The sequence below is a fragment of the Lactuca saligna genome, chromosome 1 (genome assembly GCF_052625555.1).
Source record: "Lactuca saligna cultivar CGN05327 chromosome 1, ASM5262555v1, whole genome shotgun sequence".
Classification (NCBI taxonomy): Eukaryota; Viridiplantae; Streptophyta; class Magnoliopsida; order Asterales; family Asteraceae; genus Lactuca; species Lactuca saligna.
Window position 1 is genome coordinate 172,953,283 of NC_136417.1, and position 8,816 is coordinate 172,962,098.

Genomic DNA, 8,816 nt, shown 5'->3' on the forward strand with positions numbered 1-8,816 from the left:
ACAAGTCAAAACATTAGTTTTAGAGTTAGAAACAAGAGCAACATCCTTTGAAACAAAAACATCTGACTTTGAAACAATTTTATTATCAGACACACTTTCTTCAACTGCTTGCTTGCAATAACTTAATGATGGATCTGCATAGGAAGTAGAAACATTAGTATTCTCAACCTTAGGACCACTTTCCGGCACAAATACAATAGGTTTTCCATATTTGAGATGTGCCCCTCTATCGATTTCTTCTTTGGTTAAAGGGTTAAACTGATAAGTGTGATTAAAATGAGGAGGAACTTTATCATACCCTAAACCCTTTTTGCTGATTATCTTTAAATTTAAAACTATCTTCTTGTTGGATTAGATGTCTAAGCTCATAACTATTATTGGTATGTACTTGACCCGAGAGTAGCATGGTCTATTTGGGTTTTATATCATTAGGATAATTTGTTAGGATGGACTATTGAGAGAAGGTTATATATGATTTATTAATATATTATAAGTTCTAATAAATTAATATGAAATCATATGAGTTAATTAGTATTAATCAAGAATTAATTTGGAATTAATTTAGTGATCAAAAGAGACTAATTAAATATATGGGGACTAATTATGGTAATTAGTTATATTTATATGTGTTGGGATTATGATGCATGTTGGACCAAGTTTATGTGTGGATACATAAAGAGTTGGGCAACATGAACAATGGATCATAAAACCCATGGGTATGGATTTGGGTTATACCCATGACCCTTGGAATCCTACATATAAATAGGTTACTCCATAGCCAAAATCACCACTTCTTTTCTTAGAGAAATATGAAGGTGTTTTGGTGTATGAAGATTCTCTCTCGAATGTCCACCTTTGTCCATGGTGTGTTCTGATTCCATTTGAGTCTTCCGTGGCTATTGGGGCTAAGCTTTTTAAGGCCAAATACATCAAGAATTCAAGCTACATAAAATGTATGTTATCCTAACTAGTATCTTATATTGTTCATGTCAATTACATGCTAGTTATAGGCTTAATGCCTTGGAAACATCATTGCATGTATAATTAGTGAAAAAAATAGATCCAAGGTATTTAGGGTTGTATGTGCACCATAGGATCTTGTAGTATACTAAAACCCAACAATAGTATCATAGCTAAGGGTTGTTTTCAATTATACTTGATGCTACTTGCTGAAATAGGCTGAAAAAATCAATTTTCATGCTATTTGGAAAGCTAACTCGACAAGTCCATGCCTAAAAATGCCTAAATGCATCCAACTCATCGAGTTGGTTCATGTACTCGACGAGTTGGACGCCCAGACAGCGTTTATTCGAGTTTTAAGGTTGGAATTGGACTAGAATTATTACCCTAAGCTATTTTTGACTTATAAACCTGTTTTTGATGTGGTAATGATCATACTAATCTAATTCAAAAGATAATTGTCAAAAATTTCATGTTTTGTATTAGTTTAATTGTTAGGCTAATTACATGAAGATTGATAATATGAATTATCTTGTTCTTATGAGTAAGTTTAGATTAATAGAAAAATTATGTGATAGTTGTTTTCAATCCAAATTGATCTAAAAGTTGTTCATAATATCTGTTTTTGTAACTTGTCCTCAAGTTATATGAAAAGTCTCATTTATGAATTTAAAAAACTCATAAAATTTCCATAAGTTATGAAAATGAAGAGTCTCATTTTTAAGTGTTTTTTAAAGTGTTCCATAACTTGTCATCAAGTTATGGAACTTGAAGAGTTTTTCACATTAAAATACTTTAAATTCAAAAGGTTATGGAAATCAAAAGTTTTTGAATTTTTCAAAACTTTCCCTCAAGTCTTGGAATTTATAAAGTTATCCTCCATGTATACTTTAATTTCAAAACTTAGATTTTTAGAAGTTAAAATTCAACCCTTATACTATCATAATATTAAAAGTTAATAATTAGTTATACCTATAAGATTAAAAGTCAGTCTTACCGTTAGTAGGCCTGATTCACGAAGCCAGTTTATAAGAGGGTATAAGGTTATTGCCTATAAAATGGCAGCTTAATGGGTGTCCACTCTCACCCACTTATTCATTGATTGGTGGAGGGTTGTTAGCAGAACGGGTAGGATAGGACTCTAATTCTCCCTTCATTAAAAGTATAGTGATAAACATAAAGTAACTAAACATTTATTAAATTCCCAATCTTAGTTACTTTAGGAAAATGTGAATTTTGTGCTAACCCATGAAATTGCACTTTGCACATTGTTAAGTCATTAGTGGAGCGTGTGTGATTAACCGACACACTAATATGGGACTGACAATGTGTGGCAAATGGTAGCTTGTTGTTAATCATAGATCAATGGAGTGTGTGTGGTTAACCGGCACATTGATTAGGTGGTAGTGACATTAAGTGTACCAAGTTATTTGAATGGTTATTCACTCCTTGTTTGCGATCCTCGGCATCCCAGTCACAAACTTGAAGGGCAGAATCGAGATTTAAACATGCGATTAAATAGTTCAATGAATCTCAAAGGATCTAGGAGTTTCAATTCATTTAAGACCTAAAGTTCATTTTCGTTTTTCATGGTGGAAATTGGTAAATCGTTATTTACCTACCTTCAAATATTTTGTAGCTTGGATTATGGCATCCCTCTTCCAAGTCATAAAATATTGTGCTGGGTCCTAGCCTTAATATTTCATATTGGGTGATATATTAAGGACTTAAATCAACTAACTTGAATTTCTCCCTCATAGATGTCTAGTTCAGAAAACTATGGTCCTCCTTATCCTTTTGGAAAAAGCTTTCCTAATGAAGATGATACCTCACATGGCGATCAAGGTGAAAGATTAATCCCTTTATTGTGCACTAATGGGACTGGAAATCATATTTCACTTCCTCCACCTCCTTCAATTATTCTCCCTAACCCACAAGCTCAGAGACATGAAAAGTTCAAGGTCACTCAATCCCTATTGGTAAGCAAAGTCTATATGTGCTCACATCTTGGAGATGTAGTTACATATTGACAGGCTGGGAGAGTTGGGTGTCGAAGTCTCGAGGTAGCTAGTTGTTGACTTGGTTCTTCAGTCACTCCCTGATGACAGATCATGACATGAACCTTATTGATCTTGCCTATTTTCTTGGTGTTGCTGAATCAACAATGACTTGGAACACTGATAAAGCAAATTTGATTGGAAGACCTACTTCCCAAATTTCCATGAACATTTACAATGGTAACATTAGAAGTCCAGAAAAGCTTTCTCTTCCCAGTGGAAAGGGATAGACCATGGTCAAGCCGTTTGAGCCAATGGTAAACATAAAGGTTACGTCTAAGATAGTCTCGTGTACCACTTCCAAAGATTCCACATGTTTCTTTTGCCAAGATAAGGGGTATTGGTTGCGAATCTGCCCAATTTACCTGAAAGTTCATAAGGATGGTAACGTCACAATGTTTGACTCTAATTCAAGTAAAGTCCACTATCTAACTCTATTAAGGTCCTGTTTGGATATTCTTAATACATGATGTAATGTAATTACATTTTGATGTTTTGAAGAACCAAGGAATAGTAAGGAAGCTTAAAAGAAAGAGTAATTTGATTCTGATCGCGAAGAGATGGATTTCGATCACATGGTTCGATGATCAGAATTTTGAGCTATTGCGTAAGAGTAATGATATATTGATTAGGAATAGATAACAACATGTTTTTCCATATGTATTTGCATTGTAAGGATATGTTTTCCACAAGTTTATAAATAAAAGAAAAGTTTTGATTTTATTTATTTTAAGTATCCTTACAATGGCATTAGTGGAAAATTGTTGTTTATATATTTCCATTGAAATGAATCTCTACATTGTGTTCAACTCTAGCTAAAATACTCTTATAGTATTTTAAGTTATATGCTTTTTGTTCTCGATGTTTCTCTGAAGATTGAGTTGGTAAGTTTTAGACTTGTTGCAACACCACAACCATTCCTGGGCATATGCTAATCACTTCCTGGATAGACATAGTTGATCAGGCTATGTCATTCCCAGACCTGATTAGACATCCCAGGCCTACATGCGCTGTTCAACAATCATAATTCTTTTGTTCTGTTCTAGTACGATATTGATTTTGATATGTATATGTACTTGTACACATTTATAAAATACTTATATATTTAAAAATATACTTTTAGTTCAGAGAAATTTGGCCCCTTAGCGTTTATAGTTGTATACCATGAAAGGTTTGGTATACTTAGCTCACTATAAACAATAGTTATGATACCAATCTGTCACACCCCCAAACCGAAAACGACAGAAATGTTCAGGTGCTGGAGGACGTCATGTACAATATCACAACAATTGCATCATAGTAATCAAAGAAAACACAACAATAACATGGAATATATAGGTATTTAAATTTGTTGGTTATATAGTTTGTATACATCAAAAGTATAGCAAAGTGTAAAAGACGTGACTCCATACGCTCCGTTTTCTCAAAAGTCTGCGAAAGTACCTGTCTACTGATTTCCTCATAATACAAGCGATTTTTGAAAGAGTATCAGCATTAATCTAATGAGTTCATAAGCATGTTTTTATATGGAAAATCGGTTAAATGATTTAGTAAAAATGTTGGTGTGTTTCCAAGAAAATCCAATATTTTCTAACATGAGTGTTCGTTACGGTGTTTCTCCAAAGTATTAGTTTGTTTGCCTGATTACTACCAAAAGTAAAGTGAAATGTTGTTTGAAAACCCTGATTATCACCAGTATCTATAGTAGTTTCATTTCTTAAAAACAAAACCATGTATTTAACCCCTGGAAATCCTCGAGTACAATGTATAGTAGTTCTATTAAGTAAAATAAAACTAATGAATAATGAATTCTAATAAAAAAGTTAGTTTATACTATTGTGAGTCGTATAACCATGCTTGATATGACTGATAACCTTTGCGACGTTCTTCAGGCGTCAGATGGTATGATATTTGTCACCCCAGGCATGTCTGCCTAACTGTAGCTTGATTGTCAGTCCCGAATAGATCTATTCACAAATCTCACGTTCTGCCTCCAGGAGACTCTGGTTACACTAAGGATAGGATTTAGCAGCACCCAAAGGGTACAATCGAAGTGTTGTCTCACAATCATGTATTAACTAGTTTACGTGTGGTTTGATTTCGTTCTCTTATCCTTTAAATCGGGTGTATACTTACAGAGTAGAAATAATTATACTTAAATAATTATTTATTATGGTGCTCTAATATTCATAAACTAGTCATGTATTTCATAAACTAAATCTATCATAGTTTATATGATGGTTAATGTAAAACCCTGAAATGGTGAAACTGTGTTTTGAAATCCCAAACTATACCTATTATAGTTTGCTTGCATATTATGTATCTGCTTCAAGTATGGTTCTGAAAGCTTTGCAGTTATGGTTGAAAGTTCAAAACTTCCCTTATGCTCAGCATGTTACACAAGGGATAAAATATCTAAATATTTTATAAAATCTGGGAATCTTTTGATTGTTTAATTACATAAGTTTTTAACCTGTTGAAGTCTTTTTGTATAAGTTTACAAATACTTTTGTTTTTGGCTTGTATTCCCCCCTAAAAACGTTAAAATCATAAAAATGTAGGGGTATGAACTCACCTGCGGTGAGTGACTCGAAGGAATGGTCGACATAGGATGTTTTCTCTTACTAAATGAAGTCTCGAGCTCAAAGAGATCCTATTTAGCACATAATAATATGTATAAATGTACAATTAGTGCCTTAAACCACTAATATGAAAAGTAAACAGCCTTAGGAAGTGCTAGAATCGAAAATGGAGGGCTGATGAAGCGCTCACGGCCATCACAAGGTGTTCACGGTTGTGAACAGTTCACTGTCCAAGAATATTTGAAGGGTTCACGTTCGTGAACTCTTGAAGGTCCTTGAAAAGATGGTGAAAACTGATGAATCAAAGGATAGAGTAAAGGGGTTTCAAGTATGAACAAGTATAGGGGATGAATACTTACGTTTTTAGGAGAAAGAAGCATTCACTTGATGATGCTTGAGAGAGAATGGGGGTGGTTCATGGCCAGAGGAGAAGAAATGAGGAGAAAATGAAGTGAACCTTATATATATAGCATGGGTTCACGACCCTATGAAGGGTTCAAGGCCGTGAACCATGTTTTTGGTCGTGAACCTCCTTTGAAGAGGTTCTTGGTTCGAATGCAGACTCCTGATCTCAAGCTAAAACTTCCTAACACACAATCCTTAACTGCACTAGGCTTGGAAACTCTCAAACTGACAATAACCACTAGAAACAGATAGCAGAACAACTCAGACTTTTGATTGATTTGATTGACTTACAAGATAGAGATTTCGGGTTATCACAGTGTACTAAAACCCAACAGTTCTATCATGGACACAACTACTTCACTTGACACGTCAAATTTTCTGAACTTAAAATCTGGATTTTCTAACTTATTTTTTAACGTGTCAAGTTCAGCAGTTAACTCAGCAAGTTGTTCTATCACATATTTATAGCTTGCACATTTATTGTTGTACTCTTCCTGAAGTTTCCTAAAATCTTTTGTTTTTGCTTCTAATTGCGCTTTTAGGGGTTTTTGTCCTTTCCTAAGTTGATATCCTTCGTATTTTAGGTCCTCGTTCTCTCTACGCAATAATTCGATATGCTCAAGTAAATTTTTAACATTGCTAATGCATGTTTGAGAACATGAAATTTGACTGACCTCTTTCTTCTCAGGCTCAAGGGTGGTGGATACCATAAAGGAAAATTACAGCTCCATCATCTCTTCTTGTGGATCCACTTCAGCTTTCTCTTCAGGGATGTCATTGATCTGGGTCAAATGAGCATTTTCAGGTCCTGAAATATGTAGGGCCTGAATTTTATCTTCCCAATCAAATGACTGAGCTACCACCACCAGATTTTTAGTCTCGTTGTTAGCAGCAGCTTCCCTGTTGTTTCCCACCAGCACCATCGCTCTTTCATGATTCACTCTCCTGTCGAGTTTTGGATAGTCACGAGCAAAATGACCAGGTTCGTGACAGTTAAAGCACTGTAACTTTCCTTTGTTGAAACCAACTTTCTTCTCTGCATTCATCCCCCAATTATTCTTTCCAGTCTTCTTTGCAAATTATTTTCCCTGAACACAGTCATCGCAATTTGCCATGTGATGTCCATTTCTTCAACATCCTCAGGGTGTATCTGATCAAGATCGGTAAAAGAAATCTGAGGAGGAAATTCCCCACCAACAAAATCATTGTAGCAGTTCACCAATCCGGATGCAAGGGTCATGTTCTCTTCGGCTTCTTTGGGAGCAGAGATTGTAGCAGGGGCTTTTGAAGAAGAGGTTGTATGTGGATAAGGCATGGAAGGTGGAGCAACATAGGGTGGTGGAATAAAATGGGATGGTGGTTGTAAAATAGCAATGGCTTGATTTTGTGAAGTGGTAAAGGATGAAAAGGCATTGTTTGTCGAAATTCCAAGATTTGCAATCGAGTAAGAGTTCACATGGTTGATTTCCTATGCTTGTCATCAAGATCACATGCTTTAATGATTGTCGTGGTTTCAGCAAGACTGAGTCGGTTAAGATCCTTTGTCTTTTTTATCACAACAACATTCATGTCCCATGCCTTTGGAAGAGAGTTTAGCAGCTTCTTGTTAATTTCTGATTTTGGCACATAAATTCCAGCAGAACTCATTTCAGTGGTAAGTGTAGTAAATCGTTGTAGATGAGCTTCTAATGATTCTCCAAGAATGTGATTAAACATGTTGAACTTCTATTTGAGCATGCCTTGACGAATTTGTTTCATGTCTTCATTTCCATCATAAAACTTCAATTAACCTTTCCCACAGAGCTTTGGTTGAGTCATACTCTCGGAAACCTTGAGCAATATCAAGAGATAGAGCCATAGTTAGAGTAGCAAGAGCCCTTTCTCGTTCTTTAGTTTTCTCAAAATCATCATCCGTGTAATCCTCAAACACTTTGTCAATCAGTGTTCCATTTGGAAGTGTAGTAGTAATCCTGACACGGCCTCTAAGAATGCTACACCAAACTTTGAAATCTTTTATTTTCATATACTTCTCAATTCTGTATTTCCACTCAAGGAATCCTTCAGCTGACAACAAACATGGAATTCGAGTAGTAGTTCCCATGATTGAGTCCAACTCCTAATGAACTGACAAGTTTTGTGAATCCATTTTTTTAATTTTTCTTAATTTAAATGAAAACAAGACTTGAAATGAAAGTGTAACCGAAAACGAAAATTAGTTCTATAACAAAGAGATGTTCACGGCCGCAAAGGGTTCATGGTCGTACACAAATTTACGGTCACAGATTCACGGTCCAATGAGTTGATCATGGTCAAATGAGAGGTTCATGGTCAATTCAGATGAGTGGTCCACGGCCGGACACGGTGTTCACGGTCGTAATCAATTCAACAGTTGAAGCCGTAAACACTTAGATTTTGATGAAAACATATGATTTTGAGTAGATTTTGATTCCTTTGACCTTGAACTTTACGAGAAAATGCAGAAACCCAACAACCAAGCTTGAAACAGTCACGAAAATGAAGATCCTCCAACCGTAAACTCAATTTACACTAGTTTGACACTAGATTGACTCTGATACCAATTGTAAGTCCCCAAATCTGGAACCAACTAGTGATCAAACATACAAACAAGCTGAAATCAATAAGAACAAGGAGTAGAAGATCCAACAATACACACGTTTATAACGATCACAAACGTCTGGTACACTTGGATTATACACACATACGACTACTGTTTATTTGACATCTGACACCTATATATAAGGAACATGACCGAACACAGTTCACGGCCGTCAACACCCATACAGTCGCAAAC